This window comes from Canis aureus, chromosome 7 (assembly GCF_053574225.1).
Source record: "Canis aureus isolate CA01 chromosome 7, VMU_Caureus_v.1.0, whole genome shotgun sequence".
In the NCBI taxonomy this organism is placed as follows: domain Eukaryota; kingdom Metazoa; phylum Chordata; class Mammalia; order Carnivora; family Canidae; genus Canis; species Canis aureus.
Window position 1 is genome coordinate 1,350,194 of NC_135617.1, and position 27,939 is coordinate 1,378,132.

General features: G+C 38.8%; 1 long non-coding RNA gene across 1 annotated transcript in view; it reads left to right on the forward strand.

The window, feature by feature from the left end:
• Positions 1-27,939, forward strand: part of LOC144316742 (uncharacterized) — a 110,985-nt gene that overhangs the window by 39,483 nt on the left and 43,563 nt on the right. The window contains exon 2 of the long non-coding RNA XR_013382593.1: positions 17,986-18,079. This is a non-coding gene — a long non-coding RNA (uncharacterized LOC144316742). The remainder of the gene's footprint in view (positions 1-17,985; positions 18,080-27,939) is intronic.

Below are 27,939 nucleotides of genomic sequence, written 5' to 3' on the forward strand. Positions count from 1 at the left end.
ATGGTTGGGAGAAAGGTGAATTAATAGGACATGCAGTTAAAGAATAAGTTAAAACAACAGAACTCACAAATGCAAAGCAGCTTCTATTTTCTCAAAGAATTAAAAAAGAAAGACAATTTGTTAGAAATGAGGATTTGGTCATGGTTGAAGGAGATGAGCATGGTAGGGCAGGATTTAAAATGTGGTTGTAGGGGGCACCTGGGGGGGCTCAGTCTGTTAAGCCTCTGCCTTAGGCTCAGGTCATGATCTCGGGGTCCCGGATGGAGCTCTGTGCAGGCTCCCTGCTCAGTGGGGAGTCTGCTTCTCCCTCTGCTCCTCCCCCCCATTCTCTCTTTCTCTCAAATAAATAAATACAATCATTAAATTCTTTTTTTTAAATAAAATGTCATTGTGTGTGTTTGTGTGTGTACCTTCTCACTCCCAGGTAATAAACTACTTTCTTCATTTCATGTGCACGGTGGTATACATTTTAAAAATGTATATTTTGCTAGACTGATGATTTCGTTTCATTTGGATAAATGGGAAGAAATGAGTCAGACTGTACTATTTTCCACTGAAACTGCCAGCTGCCCTCAAACAAAGTCTTAAATTGGCAAGTAGGAAGTTACACAGCTTAAAAGAAATTCAGGTAACATTTCTTAACACAAAGTAAAGATAAAATATAAAACAGCATGTCAACGATATCAACAGAAACAATGATCATAGGCCTGTTTGAGACACCTGGGAGTGCATCTGGAAGAGAAATCTGGAGCCCGAAGTGGCTAGGGAACACGATCCTAACAGGGACTTTTATCTATGTTTGACTTCACTTTGATCAACTTAGAAGAGACATCTTTTTCAAGTAAACTGTCTCTGTATTTGGAGCCACCTTTTTCCGTTGGAAGCATTTCGTCAGCAAAGGCACGAATACATTTCTTGAACAGCGTTTTGATAAGGAAATGGCCCTCAAGGCCTTATTTCCCCTAAAAAGTAACAACACACACACTAACGCCTTTGTCAACAGCTGCCATTTTTAAAGCTTCTTATTTAGTGGTGGAAATAAGGAAAATCTCTTTATATTGTGTGGTTCCACAGCTCTGATGCTTCATTGCCCCCGGTTTGCCTAGTGGGGACTGAGAGTTCACTACTCAAAAGATGCTGGAAAAAAAAAATTCCTGTTGGTAATGCTACTTTACCTGTATTAGAGAAGTCCACTAGAGAGATGATACCCACCTCCTATAAGTTTTGAGTTACCAAAGAATTTTGATTCATGGAGTTACTACAGTTAGAATTTATATATTGATGTCATTTCTCCATTAGTGTTTGGCTTCCTCACTAGCCTGGGGGCAAGATATGTGTTTTGCTCATCATCATATCTTAAGATCCTGGTACAATGATTAATATATAATATATTATTTTAATGAATATTGGCAACTGAATGATTGGATAAATTAATGATCAATTAGAGGCATATTTTAAGATATGGCAAAAAATTCAGCCTACTTTTAAACTCATTTGTATATGTGATCATAAAGTCAAATATATATATATATTTGACTATTCATATATATATGAATATATATATGTCATATACATATGGAAGATAATGTTGAAAGTATTTTTTAATAAATGACTGGACAATGAAGAATATGGCTTTTTGAAATGTCAAGAACTTTTTACCTTGTCTTCATTTGGGTTATACTTAAAAAAAATCAGGCTAATTAGAGAATATCTTAGATTTCATCATGAAGAAAAAAAATGATGCCAAGTTCCGTGAGATTCTATTATAGCTAAATTCAATAAGTGGTTTTAAGAAATTGCTCTAAAAAGTTTTTGAAAGGTTACCACATGGAAGCCAAAGAGTTGATGTAATAAAATACCATATACTATACAATAAAAATGTCTGTTTTGTTGACCTTCTTAAATCTATTACTCATGGAGTACTCAGCAAATCTTGTTAAAGCCTTGCTACTAAGGCCTTTGTGAGAGGAAACTTTCTTTTATAAATTCATTTACTAACAGCCTGTCCTAGTAGTAACCCAATAAAGATATTTCCTGGGAATTCAACTTAGACTAAATTGAAGAGGCTCTGGACCAAAGTCCGGCCTCCCCCACCAATGGCTCTGTGCCTGGGACAACGAGAAGAGGTTAAAGACTAGAAAATGTGTATTTCGTCTAGCTCTCGTGTCTGTATTATTGTTTGTTTTCGATGGAGATTTGGTTTTCTCTTCCATGTAAAGACAGAGATATGAACTCTTTGGACTGAAAACTCATAAACATCATCATATTTGGGAGCATGAAGACCTCATTGTACTCACAGTGGGTTCCAATTCAATATTTTCCATGTATAAAAATATTTCTAGTTTTTTGGACCAAATATTGGGGGCTAGGACAAATGCAGTTGAACCACTTCCTAGCTGTTACCTTTCACATCCATGAAGAAGTGAAGATAGTGGTGCTAACCTCACAGGTTTGTGGCGAGGACCCCATGTGTTGATATTCATAAATCAATATATGTAACCACATCTGGCATTTAGTAAGAGCGCAAAGCATTTTAACTATTACCATTATTGTCATAGGATTTTGAAAAGATAAATCTATGCCCTTGAAAATCTCACAATATGTTTGGATAAGATTTTAAAAACACAAGGAAAATGATAGCAATTTCAAAATAACAGTTAACACATTAGTTGAAGAAAAGTCACAAGGCACATACAGTAAATTGCCAAATGAATCGACTTTTTTAATATTGTTGTAGGAGAACGGAGGTTGAAGAGACCACCCTGGCTGGGGTGGCCACCAAATATGTTTAGAAAGAAGATCAGTTTTGGCTGGGGCCTAGTAAAATTAGTAAATACTGGTCTCACCTTCAGTTAGAAATTTATACCAAATGTTTGCTTTTTTTTTTTTAAGATTTTATTTATTTATTCATGAGAGACACAGAGACATAAACAGTGGGAGAAGAAGGTCCTCACAGGTTGCCCGATGTGGGACCCCATCCCAGACCCCAGAATCACACTCTGGGCCAAAGGTAGATGCTCAATCACTGAGCCACCCAGGTGTCCTGCGAATATTTGCTTTTAACTATATTTTAGCTTGCATCCTGCCTTGATCCAAAACTATTGGGACAATTCAGATTAATAGATAAGAGCACATATGTACAAAGTGTGGTGAGAATACTCTAGAGGATCATCTAAATAAGCTATTACAAGAAAAGTCAAATGCCCATATTTCTGGGGTGGGTGAAGGGATCTAAAAATGACCAAAAGTCTGTTTCTCTAGAGTCCCTACCAACACTGGATTAGTCGTGTGAGCAGCCACCCGGCCACTCAGAAAATGGAAGACACGCACGGAGACCATTCTAGCACAGACCAGGACCAGAGCCAGACGGAAAGCATTGGCGGCACCACGTGTGGATTCCCCAGCCCACGATGCCCCTGTGGTCTTTCTCAGATCTGAACAGTCCAGCTCTAGGTTGCTCCCATGGAAAGAATCATAAAGAGAAATAAATGTCATGGGGTAGCCTCGATTCCTAGTGTCAAGAGAACCTTCTATGGGGAAGGAGAGACAGGTCTTTCCTCTCTTTGAAAATACCTCCCCAGACACTGGAGACTGAATCCTGCTAATCAGGCTCAAGGGTCTAAGCAGTTTCTGTTAAGACCAGTCCTGAGGGCCTCTGGGGGGTACTCAGCAGAGGGCCTTCCACTGAGAGTCGCTTGTCTTAGCAAGAAGGTAGGCAGTAAAGTAACAATGGAAATAGTCACTGTTTTTTGAGGCCAAGACGCACAAACTCAACTCTCTTCACCTAATGGCAATGTAGGAATGGCTATGACCAAACTCATTCCCAATGTATGCTACTTAGTTCCAATGACAACGAAGGGGATATTTACCTCATACTGTGTTTGGGAAAAACTGAGTTAGAGGCACCTTATCATAGTCAAAAGGACTAGAGATAAGGAGGCCCAGGTTACAGACAGCTTAAAAACATTTAGTAACAGCTTATTTTAGAAGTCACTTCAAAAAATTACAATATTTGTAAATCATCTTTTCGTGAAGCTGAAATACTCAATATGACTCCAATTTTTCAGTATAAAATGAAGGAAACGGTAGAAAATTGCATTGTGGATGGATTCTCTACAAAAAGTCATTCTTCTTCTGGTCCTATTTTTGCTCTCCGCATCACGGACATGATTTTTTTAGTGTGTGTGAAATTATCAGATCTACCACCAAGTAGAAGGAAGCCCTGAGCATAAAGAAAACAACTGCCAAAATTTTGAGGGGGAAAAAAAAATCCTCACGCACCTAGAAGAAATTAATTGCCCTGTCTAAATTGTTGATAACAGTGGCAAGAAAAAGATGCTACTCTCATCATTTATTCAAAGCTGCCAAAACGGTATTGGAGACATTGATAAAAAATAACTACATTTGCAATTTAAATAACATAAAATATTTCATTTTTAACTGCTCTCCTCCTTTTATTTCTTGGGCAAATTCATTCCTCTTTTCAGCTTGACTGGGCTGATTGCTCGCCTTCGTTATATACTGTTTGGAATGATTTAAGTTCATTTTTTTTTTTTTTAACAGAAACAAAATTGAAAATGGAATTTTTTTTTTAAAAGCCCACATACATTGGTATACTTTGACATACAATTCTTTTTTTTTTCTCCAAGACATGCAATTCTTTACTCAAATTTATTATAAGATTTTATTTCGAATCGTAAGCTTTAGAACTTGTACACGTGGAGAAGGGGAGAAAGGGAAGGATTTGACTTAGAGTATGAAATAGGATGTCTCTCCTAGAAAAGTCTTCCTGGGTTTCATTTTAATTAACCTGCCTTCGTTTTTATTGTTGTATTATTCAGTTTCACTTTATGGTGCCATTTAGACAGTAAACTTTTCACACATCTGCAGGGACTGATAACAATGAGTTTAATTTAAATTAAAACTATCAGTACAATTTAAAGATACCAGTGCCACTAAGAATATTTTTCTACAATAGCATATATCAGTTCAACGATTTTTTTTTCAAGAAGCCTATAGAAATACTGGAGGTCATGCTGAGAATTTTTACCATTTTCCTTTTTTACACCAAACTGCTCATTTATATTAGGATTTGGAGATCTTTAAGAAACTAAATAGTTCTTGGAGATCTTTAAGAAACTAAATAGTTCTTGATTCTCAACTAATTTGTTCCAGCTTCTGTAGGACTAGATTAATCCTGAGTTCTAGAAGCTATACTGATTATTTGGGATTGTTAGTGTTTAATTGCACTCTTCATTGGAAAAAAAAATAGGAATTTTAATTATGTCTTATAAATAGCATTATTTAAATGGCTTTGGGCAGCAAATATATAATCAAGAAGGTACTTAGTGAAACAAAGGAAATACATTTTTCAGCAAAATTGGGGGATAAAGAAATGAATAATATGAGGTAATAAAATACTTTATGGGAAAAAATAGTGTCTGATTGTGTTTCCACTACTTGGAATATTGTTTCACATAAATATGAATTTTAGACCATCCTCAAGTCTGCTAAAATCTCACCTCTGATTATACAACCGTATATTAACATTAGCTTTCTCCGGATTCCTTCACCCTTGCAATTTTAAGCATATTGTTGATTTAAATAACGTCTTGGTTTTCTTCAGATCGCCTATATTCCAGTGTAGGCAGGCATCATGGTTTTCACTGTTCCAGTGCTTTCAATGCTGCATTTGATGAATTGAAAAAAGTGAAGTAGACAGATTTTAATCCATGAATTTATTTTTAACTATACCCTGAAGGAAAATATTACCAGACATCAATGATAGGTGGAAAATATTCAAATAAGCAAAAAATTACCACCTGAGTAAATGAGTCAATAATAAATTTAAAGCCTATTTAACTGCAACACATACAGAGATAACAAATTTTAGCAACTAAAACATACGAAGTAATATATCACAACATTGTGCTGTGCACAGAATTGGGCATTTTCTAGCATTCCTTCACTCATTAAATGAATACTCACTGAGTATCCATTATGTTTTAGTCATTATTTTTAATGTTAATGAGTGCTTTCCTTTGTTTTGGTGGACATGTATGCGGAAGTAACAGAAATAAAAATAAAGCAGCATGAGGGCACAAGGAAAGTTGAGGAGTTGCAATTAATGAGTAAGGTTTTCGGGGAGGATCAAAATCATTTAAGCAGAAATCAGAATAAGGTCGAAGAGTGATCAAGGGGATGTCTGGAATATCAAAGAAAGTGTTCGTTATGCAGTGCGGAGGCAAAGCAAAACCTGTTAGAGATGGGAGTGTCTCTGTTAACAGTGACATTTCAGAGGGTTTTAGAAAGTAATAGGTCGTGGATAAAGGAAGAGGAGAAGTAACTTTGCAAGGGGGAGGAAGTCCAGAGGGAGATGTAAGCTTGGCGGTGGGGTGGAGTGATGCTCAGTTGCCCCAGAGATTCACTCAGTGATCAGGTCATTGCTGAAGACCCACAGGGAAAAACCGGAAGAGAGCGAGTCAAGTGGCAGACCCAGAACTCCTGGAAGAGCAAAGGAGGGTAAGAAGGGCCTCAGATGTCCTTGTTGAGAAGCACCAACAGCCAAGAACACAAGGAGCCTGGAGCAGGTGGGAACCCTGGAGCTCTCCTAAGACAGCTTACTTGTCCTCCTCTCAGTGCTGAGAATCGTTCAGTCTCCAATGCTCTGTCAATTTCCCTTTTTTGAGATATTAAAAACAATTAAGCGTATAGATCAATGAAATTTTACATATGTACACATCCATGCCATTATTAATCGAATCCAGATGTACAATGTTCCCAGCACCTTGCAGGCTCTATTATGTCTCTTCTGAACGCCCCCACACAGAAGCAACCACTTTGGGATCTTAGACTGCAGGTCAGTATGCCTGTTTTGAGGTCAGATGAATGGGATCACGTAACATTTACTTTTCTGGGTTTGGTCTTATCATGCAACATAATGCGTATAAGATCCGTCCCGTTGTTTTCATTTTAGTTTGATTTGATTCTATTTTATTCTTTTATTACTGTGCACTGTTCCACTGTGTGACCAAAGCATGGTCTATTTTTTCCCATTTATTATTGAAAGGCATTTGGAATGTTTCCAAGTGTGGGTTATAATGAAAAATACCTGTAATAATCATCCTCATGCAAATCCTTTAGTGAACACAAGCACTTGTTTTTTGTTGGGCATATGCCCGGGTATGGCACTGCTGAGTCAAAGGGGTAGCATATGTTTAGTTTCAGTAGGTATCGCCAGTTTTCTCCAAGATGCTTGTGTAAATGTGTGCTCCTTTCAGCAACGAATGAGAGTTTGAACTGCTCCACATTCTTCATTGTCTATCTAATTTTAAACATTCTGCATTTAAACATTTAAAGACTCTGTGGTATCTCTTTGTGTCTTTAGTTTGCATTTCTCTGATGAAAAATGATGTCGAACACGTTTTTACGTTTGTTGGACATTTCGGTATCTTGTTTTGTGAACTGCCTGCTTGGGTTTTCAGCCCTCCCTTTACCATGGTGTGTGATTTTTCTTAGTAACTTGTAGAAGTGCTTTTTATATTCTGGGTATGGATGCTTTGTCAGGACTGATTAAAGTGTCCATTTTAAAATTGAAATTAATGTTTTTTAGATTGAGATGTAATTGACATATAACATCATATCAGTTTCAGTGTAGGACATGATTTGCTATGTTATATATTGTGAAATGACCACCGGGGTAAGTCTAATTAACATCCACCACCATGCATAGTTAAAATATCTTTTCTTATACCATTTATTGAAGAGACTGCTTAAAAATTTTTTTTTAGATGAACTGCAGTGGTGATATTGCCATAAGCCAGGTGACACTATATGCATAAGTTTGTTCTTGTCTCTCTATTTTGTTCCATTTATTCTTGCCAGGATTGTTCCTTGCCAGTACTTTTAGTTTTCCAGCTTTGTTCGTCTTTTATGTTGCCTTAGCTATTCTAGTTTCTTGGAGTTTTTTATTGGAAAATTCAGAATCAGCATTTCAGTTTCTACAAAAAAATGAACACACACACAAACAAAAAGTACGCTCGGATTTTTATAGGCAATGCTTTGAATCTATAAATCACTTAGGAGAAGACTAATGTCTTAACGAGATTTAGGGTTCTAACCCGTTAATATGCTATGTTCCTCCATTTTACTTAATTTTTTCTTTAAGTATTTCGCAGTTTTCAATGCAGAGGCCTCATCTTTCATTACATTTGCTCCTAAGAATGCAGTGCTGTTTAGTAATTTGTAAAAGGGGTTTGTTTTTATTATTTTCTTTGGAGCTATTTTTTGCTAGAACCTATTGTATATTGATCTTGCATTAGAATTACACTCACATATAAATAGTAATAATTAAATAATTTTGATTTTCTACATATAAGTCAATAGCATATAATAAAAGTTTGTTTCTTTTAATTATTTATATCTTTTATTTATTTATTGTTCTAATTGTTATACTGGGTAGTGAGTGCTTCCAATAGAATGTCAAATAAAAATGTCTTGTTTTCCATTTCAGGGTGTATTAAATTTTTCACAATTGCCTATAACATTTTCTTCAGAATTTTTTTTTAGTTATCTGTTGTCAAGTCAGAAAACTCCTTTTTATTCTTTGTTTGCTCATAGTTTCAACCATGAATGGATGTTAAATCTAACCAAATTACTTTTTTTTATTTATTGTGAAAATAATATTATTTTCCTTTCCATGAATGTATTGAATACATTGATTTTGTATGTTGCACCAAATTTGAATTATTGAAATGAACTCCATTTGATTATGACATATTATCCTTTTCATATATTTTTGGTTTTTATTTGTTTTAATCATGTTTAGGACTTTAAAAAAATTATTTATTCAGGAGAGACACAGAGAGAGGCAGAGACACAAGCAGAGGGAGAAGCAGGCTCCCTGCAGGGAGCCCAAAGTGGGACTTGATCCTGAGACCCGGGATCACGCCTTGAGCCCAAGGCAGACACTCAACTGCTGAGCCCCCCAGGGGCCCCCCATGTTTAGGACTTTTGTCTAAGATAATGAGGAATATTGTTCTATAATTTTGTTTTTGGTGATGTCCTTATCAAGTTTTTATGATAAGGTATTTTGGTTTCATGAAATATATTGGGGAGCATTCTCTCTTGCTATTCTCTGAAATATTTTTGTAAAATTTATCTTCTTTCTTTCTTAAATAAATGTATAGAAGAATTCACCAGCACAGCTACCTGGACCTGGAATTTTATTTAGAGGAAGATTCTTTTTTATTAATTAAATTTCTTTAACAGTTTTAGAAACATTTATGTTTTTTGTTTCTTGTGTCATTTATGTGAATCTGTTTTGCAAGGAATATGTCCATTTCATCAACATTTTAAAATTTATTGGCATAGAGTAGCTTATAACCTTATTAATGGTTGAAAGATCAGTAGTGATATTCTCTCTTTTGTTTCTACTTTTGATGATTGGTTATTTTCACTTTTTTTTCTATTTATTAATAAAGTTGAATTTTTTTCATTTTTTCTCAACTAACTTCTGGCTTTATAGATTTTTCTTTCCTTTAAATTACATTTATTTCATTTATTTTTGTTTTATCTTGATTAATTTATTTATGCTAGCTGTTTGAGTTTACTTGGCTCTTCTCTTTTCTAGATTCTTGAGATTGAAGCTCAGACAGTTTATTTTTATTTTCCTTCTTTTCCAATATGCATTAAGAATAAGAATTTCCCCATAAATTTTGCTTTAGCTTTATCCAACAAACTCATTGCTTTGTCATTTTGATTACTAATGTAAACTCTGTGTGTCTTTAACCTATAATTGTCTTTGTTACTAATTCTGTAGCTTCCCTTCTAACACATTACTTCCTGCTTATAATTTCTATTTCCCGCTTTCTTTCTTAACATCTTTCAGCTTTGTAGTCTAACTACCAAACAGTTGCTCTCTATTCTCTGTTTTCTGTTCCAAATCTATGTGAGCAATTGTCACAGAAATTATCTGTTAACTACTGAATATTGGACACCTTATAACTTGTCTGCCTTTCTATCAGTGCATATCTCTGGTCTGAGTAGCCAGCATGGGTAGAGAAATCAAATAATGATTCCTGTCTGTATTGCTTGCCAGGCCTATGGCAATAAAATACCACAAAAGGGGTGTTTAACCAACAGAAATGTATTGTCTCACACTTTTGGAGGCTAGAAGTCAAAATGTCAGCAGGGTTAGATCCATCTGAAGGCTGTGAGTATGAGGAAGAATGACTCTCCCTTAGTTTTTGTGGTGTGCTGGCGACTTTGGCACTCCTTAGCTTATATGTATCTATCTTCATCCTCACGTGGTGTTTTCCCTATGTGTCCATCTGTGTCCAAATTTCCGCTTTTTATGAGGATGCCATTCATTCACCTGCAATGATCTAAATTCCAAATAAAGTCATATTCTGAAGAAGTGAAGGTCAGAAATTCAGCATATGAATTTGAGGAGTCGGGGGCACAAAGTCAACCAATAGCATCACCCACAGATGTTACTCCTGAGAAAAAAGGGTCATGAAGTGAATCCTAAATTATCATTACCATTATTAGTATTAAGCACTTATTTTGTACAAACATTTTAAGAAATAGCTCAATCATCAAAAGGAATGCATGAGGAATTGTGATTATCTTTCTCTTGTATCAACTTCAACTGTACCCTCTATACTCTGTGATCCTAGTGCTATGATTCTAAGAGCTACATTCCTCATACTCACTTGCCATTTGGCTTCCTGTTTGATTCTGCTAAGAAATCATTAAAGGAGGATTGGCATGTGGGATGTGTTACATGTTTAGTCCAGGCACATAAATAAAAGGGACTAAACCAAAGCAGAAAGTGCACGCTGAGGCATGTAAAACAAAATGGAATCTTCAGAAGAGGAAGAGAGTCACATGATGATGAGCTGGTGAGTAAGAAAAATGTGGCTATTATCTGAGAGGGTAAGAAGCCCAAAGAAAACTTGCAAAAATGAAAAATAAGTATGACCACATGTGGTACTGGTGACTGGGTGATGCTAGTTCGGTTGAACCATCGTCTCAGTGATGGAAATGGATGTGCCTGGAAATAAGGTGCTTCCATTATCCACTGAGTGGCTTTTCTTCTGTGCTAACTAATCAACTGAATCAATGTGTTAGATGGATGTGAGTGATAGGCCACAGTTTTTTATTTATTTATTTTTTCAATTTTAATTTTAATTTTAATTTTAATTTTAACTTTTAGGCCACAGTTTGAGTGCAGTATTGTTTACTAGCTGATAGTGAGATGGGGAAAAATCAAGTATCTAGCTTCTATTGTAGGTATCAATTAAATGTGGTCTTCTTTAAACTTTAGAGAATGACTCAGATGATGACAAAATCCAGTAAAGATCATTAAGATGATCAGAGTTCAAAGTAGGTATTTTTTGCTCCCAACCAGGGATGATATGTATCCCCAAAAAGCTGATGGTTTTGTTGTTGTCATTAGAAGTACAGAAACTTTAAATCTGTAAGTAAGTAAAGCCATTGATTTTACCCTCAGAAATTTGTTGGAAAATTTTCCTCTTCCAACAGATAAATGTTATTTCCATTTTCATAAACTCTCACAATTTGAGGTATAAAGTTCTCTTTTAGTTAATTGGCATGTGTTTTATTTTTTGATGTGCAGTGAAAATCCCCGTTAATTACTTTTTCTATTTAAATAATGAATCTCCCCATTGCCACTTGAGTAATTTACTTATATATATGATAATTCCTGGATCACATTGAATTTATTTATATTCTAGGGTGTGCTTCTGTCCTATAAGTCCTCTTACATTAATCCACCTTTCCATTTTTTTCTGGTACCAATGACTTTCCTTCCATAGATAATGTAGACAAAAACATATGAAAACAAGAAATCTCTAAAATATATTTTGACTCATAAGGCACATTTTAATAATGAAATTAGTATAGCAGAATGTATCAAAATTTATCTCAGAAACTAATGCACTTTTTATACTATTGTCCTTAAAAGTTGACAGTTTTACATATTATAAATGAAAGTGTGTATAATCGATTATCTCTTTTTAGGGATACGGAAAAGAAAATTAATAAATGCTCTAGTTTTTTTACCTGATTGTCTGGAGTGCAGGGATATGGCAGGAGATGGCCAGGGCAGACCCCAAAACTATTGTGCTTCAACCTAGAATATTGGGGGATTTGAGATTCTGGCAGAAAATTTTATGGAGTGGGACCTCACACCCCTCCCCAGCATGGTAGCGATTCCTCAAACCTATTTTTGCAAAAGCAAAATCAAGGAAAACAGAAACCCACTAATGAGCTTAGCTATTAATGAAGCCTCTGCTAAGGGAAAGGGAGAGTTCACACACCCCAGAAGAAAATGGAGAAGAAATCGTGTCACCCAGCGATTTCCCATAACTTTATCCCCCTACATCCCTGAGACGGGAAGCTCACCTAAATAAAACCATGGAGCTGCCAGATGTGACTGGGACACCTGAAAGATCTAGATATTTTGGCTTCATTTTCCTCATTGAATCCACAGCCTCCCACCACCTCCCACACTGCAGCAATGATTATAGCACTGAGGTACTGACAGTGATTTTCTAGAAGACTCAAGAGATCTCAGGGGAGGTACTAACACTAGGGTGCCAGTCACTGAACAATTGGAACACAATCTGCTTCTCATTTATCTCTCAGAAAAAGCAAGTTACTTAGGAAAAATCAAAAAGTCCTAAACCCAGTAAAAGGACCTCTATTTTCGAGGGCATTGCTCCTGAGATAGTTTTAATAAACCCACATCCGAGGGAGGGAGTAAGGAGGAGAGAGTTATTGGGGGTAGACTTTTCACACTCATTTATACGTTCATATTATGCAAAACTGAGGTAACAATCATTATTTATATGTGTTTGCATCAAAATTCCAGTCCTGAAAGAGTTTAAAGAATTATTCTCATTCAAATAAAGGCAGTGATTATTAAATTATCAACTGATTAAATGATTACAATATTTCAAATAACAGAAATATGACTCTTGACTCCCTTCATATTTAATATTCTATCTATAAAACCAAACTGCCTCATTGCTCATTATAAAGTAATAATGGTTCCTGGGTTGTAAATCCCTTGACCTGGTCAAGCTCATTTCCTACATTCTAAATTCTGTGTTCAAGAATTACTAACCTCCACAAATCTTCTAATCATAGTAATTATAATAGTAAAACTTTGACAAAATTAGATGATGGGCTTTATCAAATCAGAGAAAATTAGGCAATATAATACTGCAATCTTTATACGAGCAAATAGAACAACATAATATTCCTCTACAAGTTCTTGATTAGAAGAGATTTCTGGACTCCTCTTATAGGATTTTTAAGACAGTCAAATTGGAATGGAATATTGTTTAAGTGAAAATATGAATGTATGAAAACTAGTTTAGGATGAGTTTTTTTTCCAGTTTTTGTTTGAACAGCCAGATCTACAGCCTCCAATAGAACGCAGAACTTTTCATTAACTGCTTAGAACGTAATTATTCTCTGTCTTATCTAAATATTTAAGAAACTATTTAATGGGACCCACATATATTGTGTGTAGTGGGAGTGTGTGTGTTTATACATGATAAACATAGGTTTCTCAACTATCCAGGTACCTATTTTAGTCTTTTAAAACCATCTATTCATCCTAAACATTTAAACATATCCACTACATGTTAAGAACACAGAGCACATTTTGAAGTTTTGGTACAAGATCACCTTTTTGTTCTGAAACACTGTTGTCTCATTTCTAGCCTCATACTGTATGTTTTCTTTTCCTCATTTTATCTTTGGATAAGGATTGTTTCTGATTAAAACTTTGAGATAGGATAATTAGTGGGATAATAATTGGTATTCTTTCTTTCTTTCTTTCTTTCTTTCTTTCTTTCTTTCTTTCTCTCTTTCTCTTTCTTTTTTTTTTTTTTTTATTTTGCCTTTTCCATTTTTAAGAAAGTGATCAAGACTTTTTGAGAACATTTTCCTTAAGGTAAGGCCAAAATGAGAATTTGTATACAAAAATCTGCCTTTTTGGATTTTTGCTTTATAAACTTTGGACTAACCAAAATCATAATTATAGGATATTTCAGAAAAGGAGGTGAAAAAAGGGTACAATTTAAAAAAGAGAGAGAAGATGGGGATTGATTCTGAGTCCTGGGAAGAGTTTGACTATGTTTCCCCAGAGTCTTAAACTTACAAGAACTCTATAATGCCCCATGGAACAATTTAGGAAGATGGCAGAAAACAAAATTACTATCCTTGGAAGAGAAATGAAAAGACGGTACATTTCAGGGGACCACTGTAAGATCAAACCCTGAAGATGTCAGGGTCAAAAACAATGTACTGGAGGCCAATAGAATACTTTTCTAGTGAAGATTGTAGACCCATTTTCTACTTTTCCACAGTCTTTTAGGTTGTGTACAGGACATAGATGAAACCCGACAATGACTATAGAATGGGTTATAATTTATTTAAAGGAAAATATTAAAAGAAGAATATTTCTGGCAGAAATTACTTTGGGTTCCAATTAATATACAATCCCAATTCATCTTCTGTAATTGAACTTAAAGAAACATTTATCTTTTTTTTTTTTTTAATTTTTGGTAAGGACTGATGTTGGTGTAATACAATATTAAGAAATATTTAGTGGGGAGGCACCTGGGTGGTCCAGTCAGTTAAGCGTCTGCCATCTGGTTAGGTCATGATCTCAGAGTCCTGGGATTGAGCCCCACATTGGATTCCGTACTCAGCGGGGAGTCTGCTTCTCTCTCTCCCTTTGCCTCTGCCCCCCACTCATGCTTGCTCTCTCTCTCTCTCAAATAAATATTTTTTTTTAAAAGAAATGTTTAATGAGTTTGTCAAATGATCAAAGAAAATTCAGGACTGTAGCTATAGTTGTCCTGTGAATAAATTATATGGTAAGTCATTTTGTAGATATAGCTTAATATAATGTATAAGTATTTTAGTTTCATCTTAAAACTTCAGTTAAAAAGGGTCAAGTCTTTAAATGTTCTTTATAGTTAGGTACTATTTCAAATAATGTAACTCTTTTATTTCTTTACATTATTTACATACATCTCTAAAAATGTCATCCATCTTCTTATAATTTTGTATAAGAAAAAGTAAAAAAATGGGATCCCTGGGTGGCGCAGCGGTTTGGCGCCTGCCTTTGGCCCAGGGCGCGATCCTGGAGACCTGGGATCGAATCCCACATCAGGCTCCTGGTGCATGGAGCCTGCTTCTCCCTCTGCCTGTGTCTCTGCCTCTCTCTCTCTCTCTCTGTGACTACCATAAATAAATAAAAATTTAAAAAAATTAAAAAAAAATATTCTAAAAAAAAAAAAAGAAAAAGTAAAAAAAAAAAAAAATAGTAGCAAGAATGGACAAGAGTTGGGACTCCTGGGTGGCTCAGGGGTTGAGCATCTGCCTTCGGCTACGGTCATGACCCCAGTGTCCCGGGATTGAGGCCCACGTCGGGCTCCCCACAGGGAGCCTGCTTCTCCCTCTGCCTGTGTATCTGCCTCTCTTTGTGTCTTTCATGAATAAATAAATAGATAGATCTAAAAGAAAAAAAAAAAGAATGAACAAGAGTTTTTCTTCTTTTTCCACTTATATCATTTACTCTGGTGCTTCACATCATTTTGTAATTTCATCTTTTTAGTCTGTTCTTATCTCTTTAAAAATGTCTTTGCTATACATGTTGCTTCATTTTTGTCTCATGATTAAAGGTTTTACTAGAGAAAACTATCAGATTTGGTAAGCTTAGTCTAGTTCATTTGTTATACGTAAAAATATTTTTTATAAGAATAAACACTCCACTATAGATAATTTTCATTAAGTGAAAAACTCTGAATAATGTCATGTTCTACGAATAGTTATGAAGATAAAGGAAACCTATAAATCATATCGGATGTAAACGTAAAATATATTTAGCATGATATGCAGCCTGAATCATAGTAAAATAGATCTAATTTTTATTTAATGGAAGTATTTAATATTTAATGGAAGTCAATTTCCCATAGAAAATATATTGCTTACCGTAAGTATTTTATAGTGCTTCCCTAGCCTATAAAATCTTGCCTTTGCTCTTCCAACTATTTGGAAGCTAGTTTTCTTCCATAATTTGTTTAATCTCTTTTTACAACAAAAACTTTTCCTGAGATGTTCGATTATATTGATCTCTTCCTTTCTTGAATTTCATTAATGCTGTCCATTTTATAGAATTTATCACTTAATACAATGCTAGGTGTATGCTTTGGAATTTTCTCTGCTATGTGGAATTTTAAGCAGTTCTTATTTCTAGAACTTTGTTTTTTCCCCTTAAATACAAAACAAAAGCAATATAATAAAATTGAAATAACTTATGTGTGTACAGAGATTTTCACCAAATTTAGTTGAAGAAAGTATGTAAAATTAAATATGTACAATTAATAAGAAAATATTTTTGTTGAAAATGGTCAGTGAGCAGATTTATTCATTTATTTATTCAAGTAAAATTTATTGAGGGCCTGTTATGTACCAACCACTGGATTAGTTTCTAGGGATTGATGATCTCTGCTTTCATGAACCATACTTTTCTATGGAAATACTGATAACTTAAAAATAAATAAAATTACATTAAATGGGATAAGTTCTATAAAGAAGCATTTACATTGTGCTATAAAGATCTAAGAGGAAGAGGGAGGACACCAGGTAACATTAATAAGATCTACACAATGAAAAGATCAGGCAAGCATTCACAGAGCTTGAAAAAGCACATTTCATGTGGATTTATTAGAAAATAAAATTAATTATTCTAGAATTCTTGGAGGGTCAATGTAGTTAAGGCTTCATGAGCCAGCCAGATAGTGGTGGTACATGGAGTTGATCAGATAATGAAGGTTGTTGTGTCCAGGTAAGGAGTTCGAATTCCACATCAGTTACAGGAAACTTCTGATGGCTTTTTAAACAGGAAAATAGCATGAAGCCATATTCTTAAGGGATTCCTTTTGCTGCTTGAAAAGAATAAGTAGATAACTATTGCCATAGCCTAGGTAAAAACTTATGGCAACTGGGACTAGGAAGGTGTGTAGAAAGATGAATAAAAGTGAATATTAAAGTAAATTTTGGTTGTAGAAACATGAAAACTTGCTAAAAATTTGGATATGAGTAAGAAAGCAAATGGAAAAGTCAATGATTAGCCTAAGCTTTGTCTTTATCACATTAGTATAAATCGCAATTTACCAAGATGGCTACTTGTAAGGGTGGGGTTACGTTAGCGGATGGAATAATCAAAGGCATAGTTCTGGACAATCTAAATTTAAGATCTTAAAATCTTTTCTAAGTTAGAATATGAAATAAGCTGTTAAATATGTATAAAAGTAACTCAGGAAAGAGGTCTGGACAGAGCTCAATTTGAAAATTATAAGTCTAAAAAAAAGAAAATTATAAATCTATATATGGCCTTCAAGTAAGGGGACTATATAATATTAATTATATTTAATATTTATTAAGGGCTTACTCTTGCTAAACACTGTTACATTCATTGTATTTATCATCATATAGAATTCTCATAATTTTATCATATTTGTTCTATGCGCATTGTACAATGAAAAAAATCTTAGTTTTAAAGGGGACAAACCAAGGTACCTCTTAATGAAAATATTGGAAAATCTAGTTCCATCTGGATTAAACTACATAGAAAATGTAAAACTGGAGATAAACATGGCTTTATATGAGGATAGATATGCTATCTCAGTAATGTCACCAAGGACATTTTTTTCCCCACCATTCTATTATGTTTTTATATTAGGGGTTTCATTCTAATCCTGACTCACCTCGAGATTGAAAAGAACTGCCAGGAGCTCTAATCTTCCATGGTTTGTATCCAGGAGAGAAGGAGCATCTTTTTCCTAACTTTCACATCAAAATCCTAAAATTCATTTTGAGTCCACGTAGCTCAACCATATCTATCTTCAAATCAATCTCTGTTTTCTTGGACTTCAGGAGGACCCCAGGACAGCAAGAAGGAAGATGTGTGACATCAGATGATTCTAAATTCCCTAGGACATACCTACTGGAGCTGCTGCTGAAATCAGAGGTGGGCTGAAGTTTTGGGGCTCAGGGTTCCAGAAACAGTTCACTCTATAAATAGGAGAGAATTGGGGGAACATAGATAAGGACAGAAAATGGAACCAGGAATTAAGCCAGCATTACAAATGCACGTAACGAAACTCCTTTGATTTGTTAAAAGTTGTCTAACAATTGACAGGGAAAATAAAAATATAATCAGTTCCACAACTGCAGAAACCAATCATAAGACAAAAAGAAGATAATTAATAATAAGAGGAACAGTTTTAAGTATTCAGTACCCCTCTCCCAAATAAACTCAAGGTGCACCTAAAAGAAGGGTCTATGCAATGTTATGCATGATATCCTCAATGATGCCTTGACAAAAATCTATTCGTAGGTTATATACAGAGTCCCCTGTACTGGACAATGGCATTGCACTAAAATTCAACTCGGGATAAGAAATCCGCAGATGCAGCTTGCTGATAATCAGAATTAATCTCAGGGTATGTCATTAGTGTATCTGAAGAAATGGATGAGCTGAATAGCCTTTAATATTTTAAAGCATTGTTTTCCTTAAAAAAAATTATAACTTTTACAGGCCAAGATTTACATATTTTAAATATATATATTTTTATATTCACTTATGAGTGCTAAGAAACAATAAAACATACAAAAGGGAGCAAACAGAGACGCTTGGTTGGCTCAGCATTTAGCACCTGTCTTCAGCCCAGGGCATGACCCCAGGGGGGTCCCAGGATGGAGTCCCACATCGGTCTCCCTACAAGGGGCCTGCTTCTCCCTCTGTCTGTGTCTCTGCCTCTCTCTCTCCATGTCTCTCATAAATAAATAAATAAAATCTTTAAAAAATAAATAAGTAAATAAACCTATTTAAAAAAAATAACAAAAGGGAGCAAACAGTTTTAAATTAACAATTAGCTCAATATGATTCTATACTGTAACTTGGATGGGAACAAAACTAAGCACGTAAACCTAGTGCAATGGTAAATTGCATTAACATAAGTAGGATGTCTGGACTGGTGATAGTCCCGTTCTGCTCGGAGCGTGTCTCAAACCATACCTACATCACCGGTTCAAACTCTGGCCGCCTAAATTTTAGACAGATATTGGCTGACGAGCAGCTCAAGAGGCAAATCACAAGGGTGATTTCAAAGTGCTAACTGCATTTTACCAAACACGGTTAATATAATTGGGGAGGCTTAATTTTTGGTCACAGGATGATAGAACTTAAAAGCCAGTTTCCAAGATGTGTGAACTGAGACCGTAAAGAAGATTTGCCAGTTGTGTGAGCGCTGACCTAAGAGGCCGAACTAGGGCCAGAGTGTGAATGTACAAGATAGAGTTCTACTAACTAGAGGGAAGGCCTACATAGTAGTCAGAAACTCCAAAAATGGGATAGACTTTATCAGAAAATAATGGATTCGTGTCCTTGAAGAAATGTCAGTAAGAAAAGATGTAGGTGAGAGATGGTCCATCTTTTGAATATATAGTAAGTGACAATAAGGTGCCTCAGAGCACTAAAAATCTGTCATTTGGGTCAGCATTCAAAGCTCTGCTTACTTATTAGTATTAATTTGGTCAACATTTTTTTTTCAATCAAATACTATATGCTTTGTTCATTTTTAAGCATTGGACGGTATAGCAATAAATAAGAAAGGGAAAGCTCCTCTGAGGCACACCCTATTTAGGAGGAGTTGGCGAATACAAATGAGCAATAAGCAAATATATAATTGGAAGAAAAAGGAAGTAGGAAAATGTGCAAAATCTCCATACCACTGGAGGAATTTTTAACAATTTTTTTGAGAAAGAGAGTGCCTGGGCTGGGGTGGGGGGTGGGCAGAGGAAGAGAGGGAACCATAAGCAGCCTCACACCCAGAGCAGAGCCCCATGTGGAACTCGCTCTCATGACCCTGGGCTGAAATCAAGGGTCGGATGCTTAACTGACTGAACCACCCGGCGCCCCTGGAGGAATGTTTTTGATGTGACAGTGGCTCCCCACCCCCCCCACCCCCCCCCCCCACTCCCCGGTTGTGAGGACTGTTGCATCCACCTTCTTCTCTAGTGGGTCCTGTCCGGGGATGTCTTGTGTCTCTCACTTCCTGCCATTGAATTCATCCTTATGGGGTTGTCTCTGCTGGTCTCTCTCATCTCTCATTTGTTTAGGTCTGAGTGCCGCGTAAGTCTCTATACTGATGGGATGAACACTGTAGTTACACGGACAGGTAATGGGATTACAGGTGGGACGTAGTAAAGCCCTGGACAAAGATAAATCAATCTGCCAATGATGGCTCCTCTGAGTAGAAACATCATTATATATTTTTTAAATTCAGTACCAAAGTTACTAAAGCTTTGGGTCTCAAAGCATGATCTGAAAGGCACCCACATAAGAATCACAAAAATACTTGTTTAAGGTCCAGATCCCTGCTCCTGTGAGTCACAGTTGAATGCTTGTAGAGAGAGGCTGTCAATCACTATTTGGAAGGTTTATTTATTTTAGAGGCAGAGAGAGAGAGTGCATGCAGGGGGAGGGGCAGCGGGACAGGGAGAGAAATCCTCCAGCAGACTCCTCGCTGAGCTCGGAGCCCGACTAGGGCCTCCACCCCAGGACCCTGACATCAGGACCAAAGATGAAATCAGGATCCGGATGCTTAACCAACCGAGTGCCCCTTTCAATCATTACTTTAGGCGACCTTTTCAGGGATATGCTAACATTTTAAAACCTCTGAATTAAGGAATAAGAACTCAATCAATTAAAAAAATAATAAAAAAATAATAAAAAAAGATGAGTAGCTTAAAGGGAAACTTCTTAGAAATGTGAAAAATACAGAATTTCCATCTGCAAGAGCCAAAGAGAAGAAGATATGACCCTTGCAGGCCCATGGCTCTGATACCTACGGTAAGTCAGGAGCCGTCTCAGCCTCCTCACAGTTATAAATAAGGCACAGAGACCATGCCTTCCCCTATTGGAGCCAGTAGGGGATGCCTCCCCAGAGAGGATTCTGTTGATATCTAATGACATAATATAAAAGATCAGACTAAAGCTAGAACTCATTTTCTAGAAAACAGAATCTTTCTATCGTGGCCTACAGGAATTTATGAAAAAAATTAAAAACGGCTTATTGATTCGTTTGAAACCTGGCCATATTATGTGCTAATTGTCACACGCCTACTTACGCAAACTTCCTATCTATGTTGTGAGTTCCTCGAGGAAAACCTTCTTCAATAATCTTTCTTGTATGTAACTGAGAGAGCTTAAAAATACTCAGCACGTAGTGAATACTTAATAAATACTCAGTTTTGCCTGATGCCAAAGTCAGTGAAACCTCTGGACGGTTGGCCAAGTGAGGATTTTTCTAGGGTGATTCAGAAATGAAGACAAGGCTTTTATGTGTATTATAGTTAGATCTGTACAGAGAGTCAGATTGTCCTAAATGTCTCATTGTCCCTAAATGTCTTATATTGCGAGAGACAGAAGGAAAGAAAAAGACAGAGAAAGAAGGAAAGAGAGAGGGGAGGAAGGGAGGAGAGGCGGGGGGAGGGGAGAGGAGAGAAAGAAGGAGAAGGAGAGAGACATTTAGGGACTTGATTTATTTACCATTAAAAAAAGAAAAAAAAAAAAAACACAATAGTGGTAGATCATAAAAGTCCCCTTACCAATATGTTGAAGACAAGAGAGCTGCTGATTAAACTCTGCGTGACTTTTGAGAGAACACAGTGCGTTAGACTCACTGAAGATCTCCAGTGACACCGGGGCAGGCCTTGTAGATCAAGAGACGCGCTAGCCACGCTGTCCCTTGGTCTTCGCGGTTTTGATTCTGTAATTTATGACAAAACTAAGAATGAGGTGTGAGGATTCAGTACGGAGCAAAAAGCTAAGTGGCAGTTAGGTGAGTGAAGCGGAGTCTTTTTTGTTTGGAGGCAGAACTTCTCCAGTATTTTTCTCTGTATCTTTGAATCGAACTAGTCAGACTTGGCATAGCTCCGTGGTGCTGTAATCGGAACAACCCATCCTCGTGGACGCCTCTAATTACACTGTCATGGAAATTAGTTGTGGCTGATGGGTCGGACTCAGGTCAGGAATATTTTCTAATGCTTCTGCCACGGAGAGTCCAGCCAGGGCCTGATGCTGTTGAGGCCGCCCCCCGAGTCCATCCACATGTGCCAAAGCCCAGGGGACAGACCTTACTAACTCCGACTAGGACTCTGAGAGTCATTTGTGCGAAGCCCAGGAACGCAATATCTTGCAGGTTCAAAGGTAAAGTCTTAGAGAATCCTATAATGATGTTCAAAAAAAGGAATCAGGACGCTTTTGAGATATTGCAAGTCCTTAGGATGGACTACCACGGATCCACCGGGGAATCAGATTTACACCTAACGACTTCAAAGATCAATGCTTAAGGAAATATAGATATTGCTCTCAGTTTTAAAGTTCCTACTGGAGACATTAGCCATCGGAGATTAAGTTCATAAATTCAAACAGAGAGATTCAATTGCCAAATGTTTAAGAACCAGATTAAAAAGATTAGCAGGACTGAAGGATTTAGTGCGGGGCAGTGTGATCTTTTTCATGCATACGTCAACGACACAGCGCTTAGTGAGTTTTATGTCTCCAGCTATAGCAGGGGAAGGAATTATGAAGCTGTGCAATTAGAACCTATGTTTTTTTTTTTTTTTTTTTTTCCCTGTGATTGCATCCTCGGTCCTGCTTCTTAGGTCGAGGATGCTGTGTTGAAGAAAGCGGCAAGTGTCTGGCCTCGCCTAGCCGGCCTGTTGGGTTAGTATCGTCCATCTGCCCGTCTGTCTGCTAATGTCTGCATCTATCCGTCTACCCAGAAAAGATTTAGCTCGGTCCCTTGACGCTTTCTTCAGAAAATAGCAGACAAAATTTAGCAGTCTGTAAATTTGCATTGGGTTATAGTTTGCCAATCATAAAAGTAGTTGCATCCCAAGGAGGCCATATTTGATTGGGGAAAAAATTCAGATTACATAATATTGAGTGGTTAAGAGGCTTAGAGGGGATACACGGTATTTATTCCATGATCATAGCTAAAGAAGAAATCTGACTTAGTGAAAAAAGAGTGGGCCCACCGTGCCAGGCCAGTGCAGGGGGACTTCCGCCGGTTTTCCATCGCGGTGGTAGTGCCCTCACATCGCATTCCTCGCCCGCACTCTGAGCAGAATTTCCATTAACTCCCCTAATTGCTATTACATGTAGGACAAGGGTTTTCAACTCTCCAACAGTTTGTTTAACAATAATTCACTCAAAAAGTCATCCATGTGGAGGTCTCTATAACAATGTGGAGCTCTCCCTGGTGTGTAGCAGGTAATTATTTTCTTCAAGTTGAGTTGGACAATAATCTTTGTGTAAACAAGACATTCCTACGCCGTCTGTTGATGATCGTTAATTAATTTTTTGCCCATTGATGTAAACGTGGAATTTCATTTAGAGGCTGCGGATTGTATGAAATATTAATTACATTCTCAAGGTTTCAGAGCACCGCAGAATGATAACAAAAGTGGGCATTGATAAGCTTCTAATTGCAACCCATTCGCTTGAGCTATTATTTCCATAACCCCTTATTTTTCATTAGTTATCTGTCAGTTTATAATATAGTTGTTAATTGAAGTAGAAACAATGTGTGAACTCGGTTTTCCCAATCGTGTGCTTGAGTTACACGGAAAGACAGACGTTTGCGGAGCCACAGCTGCATCGCCTTCTGGAGGCCGCCGGAGCTACCCAGACAGAACCGAGAAGAGAAAACAGACGAGAGGACTTGCCCCGGTCCCAGGGAGCGTTTTGGCAGTTTTCCGTGAATAGGGAGGAAGAAGCCAGGTGACCCAACCCATACCGAGTAGAGGGAAACCTCAGATGAGTAAGACCGTTTTGTGTCCACCCACGATCAACATGTTGGAATGGAAAAGTGATGAACTGTTTTTGTTCGAGGATAAAATAAAACATGCAGAGGAAAAGAAGCTCTCTCCTCCATTCCAAAATTTAACCTTGAAAGAGCCTTCCTACCCTAACTACTTTTTAAATTAATTTTATTTTACTTTTTTTAAAAAAAGATTTTACTAATTTATTCATGAGTGACCCAGAGAGAGAGAGGCAGAGACACAGGCAGAGGGAGAAGCAGGCTCCATGCAGGGAGCCCGACGTGGGACTCGATCCCGGAACTCCGGAGTCACAGCCTGGGCCGAAGGCAGACGCCCAACCGCTGAGCCACGCAGGCGTCCCAAAACTACTTTTTTATTTAAAAAAGTGCTCATTTTCCCAAGCATTGTGGTACTAATTATCATAGTTTAAAATTCTGCAAAAAATAATGCTCGATCGCTATCTTTGAAAACTAGAACTCTAGGAAATATCCCTTGGTTAGCTGTAATGGTTGCATGTCCCTTTCCTTCATATGACGGACAATGTAATGCTTTTATGTCTTATTAGAGTTTAAAAAAATAATTTGTTTTATGAAGCTAAAGAGGGCCTTTCTAAATCACCCGTAGGACTGTTTGCCTTCCAGCCCACACAGGGGCCGTTTAGCATGGTTAGTGAAATTGTGTTATTGTATTACTGTGAGATACAAAAGCTCAGCAATATGCATTTAAACACACACACAAACACACACACACACACACACACGACCATCCCATCTCATTCTCTCCTCACCTCATTCTCTTTCAGATATTTCCCTCGACGCTTCCACGAGCACATAAATAATGTATATTTTAAACACAAGTGGGATCAGATTATATAAGTTGCCCGACCCTTGCCTCTTTCAACTCACATTATGGCAGAGAGATCTATCTGTTTCCTAATGGACTCTCCCTTTTACGTGTTAAGAATGTACCATAGTTTACCTAACCGCTTCCTTACGGATGGGAATTTGGGTTGCTTTTCGGTATTTCCATATTGCAATCACAGCTACGGAGGACGGTCTTGGACACGCGTCTTCGCGGGTGTGCGTGGACGTCTTGAGGGACGGCGGCCCCTAAGTCCTCTAATGCTCGGCGTTATCATCAAGGCCGTGTTCCCTTTGACCTTACTTAACCTTCCGGATGCCTGTTTGCTGTCGGAGGAAATAAATACCAGTCACACTGCCACTGGCCCGCTTGGGAAGCAGCCAACAGGAACGTAGAGGAAGATGCCTTCTTTGCCAGCTCTCGCAAAACTCTTGTGTGATGCAGGACAGGCCAGCGGCCGAGCAGGGCGAGCGCCCCAGGGGCATCGGATGCGAGGGGCTGGTGCTCCGTTAGCAGTGCTCTCCTGCCGGGCCAGGTGGCCTCTCGCCCCTGAACGCACGTGCACCGCAGGCCTTGTGGCGACCCTGGAGGCGTTTTGCTGGTCGCATGTGGGCGGGGGGTGCCACCTGCAGCAGTGGAACACCGCCCAGGCCGAGGTGACTGTGGGCTGGCCCCCCGCAGCCCAGGACAGCCTGGCCTGCCCCGGCCCGTCCTGGGGCTGAGACCGGAAAGGCGCATCCCTCTCTCCGGCTCTCATAACCCAGGCCCCCGACCTTGGCAAGCGGAGCCCCGGGTGGGTGCGGCCTCAACTCACACCTTGGACCTTGTGTGGGCACAGCCGGCGGCTCTGACGCCCTGACACGACGGGCACCCCCTCGCGAGCCCCAACCACTTGCAGGAAGGTGGTGCTTTCCAGTAGCTTCGAAAACGCTACCCATATTTCACCAAGCACAGGTTGCAGCTCAACGGCCACCCCGAGTGCTGTCGGGGGACCCTGGATGCTGGCGGCTGCGGCCCGGCTGCTGCCATCGTGTCGACCAGGACCCGGCCCCTCGGCCGCTTGCAGAGCTGACGTCCTGTCGTCTACTCGGCCACCAGCGCTCGGCCCGGCCAGCGGGTTCAACCCTGGCCCTGCCTCTGGGAGCTGCCTACCTTGAGGTGTCCCCTCGGTGCCTCGGCCTCAGTATCTTAAAAAAAGGAAAGAATAGCAGCACGAACCTCACAGGCCCGTCGTGACAGTCGTGTCGCTTAACACGCCTAAAGTACTCAAGAGAGTGTCTGGCACCGGGTGCCCCCTGCTCTGTGACAGCAGCGGTGGTGACAGTGCAGTGGGGGCCTCTGGCAGAACAGGCCGCGCCCCGGGCTCCGGCTGCTGCTCCGTCTGGATTTCTTCGTGTTTCCTGCGGAGCAGCCTGCTGGGCGGCCCTGTCCCCGGGGGCTCCACGGGCCGGGCCTCGGGCCCCTGTCCTCTCAGCTCCCGGCCACCTGGAGCTCGCGGCATGTCAGTGTGCAGCAAGGAGGCTGCAGTGCGGCTCAGTCTGACCCGGCGACCCGCGCCCGGCACCTGCCCCCGCAGGCTGTGCACTCAGGACACCTGGCAGCTCAGGGCGCCCACGAAGGCCCGGCCCCTCGCTGTGGGCGCCCGCCGGGCCTCAGCCCCGAAGGCCACCCCGGATCCAGGGCGACGTCCCGGCCACTGGGGCCTCTAGTGAACAGGGGGGACTTCCAAGTTAAAGGGTCCCTCTCACGGGACACCTCAGGCCCTCTGGGACTTTGGTAGCCACTCGTGGCGGCGATGATGCTTGGAGGCCCGGCGCCGAGTGGAGAGGGCCTGAGCCCAAGCCATGCGATGGGCTCCTTCTTGTAAAATTCGAATTCACATTCTCTTTCCTCCCCTTTGTTTGGAAAAGAAACTAAAAGTGTTCCTCAGTAAGGGAGCTCTTCAGCAGGCTTCGCTGGGATGCAGCAGCGCAATAGGTGAGGGAAGGGAGGCACGTCGGGAGCTATCACGTTTGGAGCAGTGATGGCACGAAGCCGTTTATGCTTCCCTGCTCGTTTCGCTTGCTCGGGAAAATAGACGGATTCTGTTCAAGTGCATCTGGATCGTCTTTTAGGTAATAGCAGGTAATCTCACAGCTGATCGTTTGGGTTTTATTGTTTGAGTTGACTAGCATATCCCAAAAGCCAGTCATTCTGCCTACATTATGCTCACTGTGTACAGATTCTCTGGGCAATTTTCCATGTTCCACATGGTGAAATAAGTAGGAGTTGTTAAGTCTCTCTGTCTCCTTTTCTCTTTTTTTTTTCTTTTTTGTTTGTTTGTTTGTTTTTTTGGTCATGAACTCAAGTTTACTTTTAAAGATTGTATCTAAATAACTCAGTTGCCTCATATGTTGTTGCTCCAATAGGCCGAGGCATCGGGCTGAAGCAGTTTCACCACAGCAGTTGCACGTGCTCTTGTTGTCACTCTTCTTGCACACCCGTAATTGCAGCCAGTTCGTTTGCTATAATGCAAAGGAGCCAGAATGATCTTACTAAAACGAGAAAGAAACCAAAATTCAACTCTGTGTAAATATATGTGCTTAGGAGTGATGAAATTAGGGCGATATTAAAAGCAAATATTGATCTCTCTCTACGTATATTTATAGCTCTAAAAAGTTATTCTAAGGGTACGCTTATATATATATATCCTCTTAAACTGCCATTGTTCATAAATGGTCAGCCTTAACAATTGTGGTCATAGTAATGTGCAACATTTGATATAATAATTTGCTCATAGAGCTTTTTAAATTTTTATTTATTTATTTGAGAGAGAGAGAGAGGGAGTGCAAACAGGGAGGGGGCCAGAGAGTGAGGGACGAGCAGATCCCCGCCGAGTGCAGAGCCCTATGGGGGCTCCAGGGGACGGCTTAATCCCGGGACCCTGAGATCATGACCCGAGAAAAGTCAGATGCTTAACCGACTGAGCCACCCAGGCGCCTGGCTCATTTAACTTTTTAAACTTGGGACCATAACTTCCAACATCAGTAATTAGTTTGAGGAACCAAAAGGCAAGTGGAAGCATAAAGGATTCTTCTTTCCTGTTCAGAAAATACAGCGCTAATATGATAATGGTCACTAATGAAGGCTGCATGC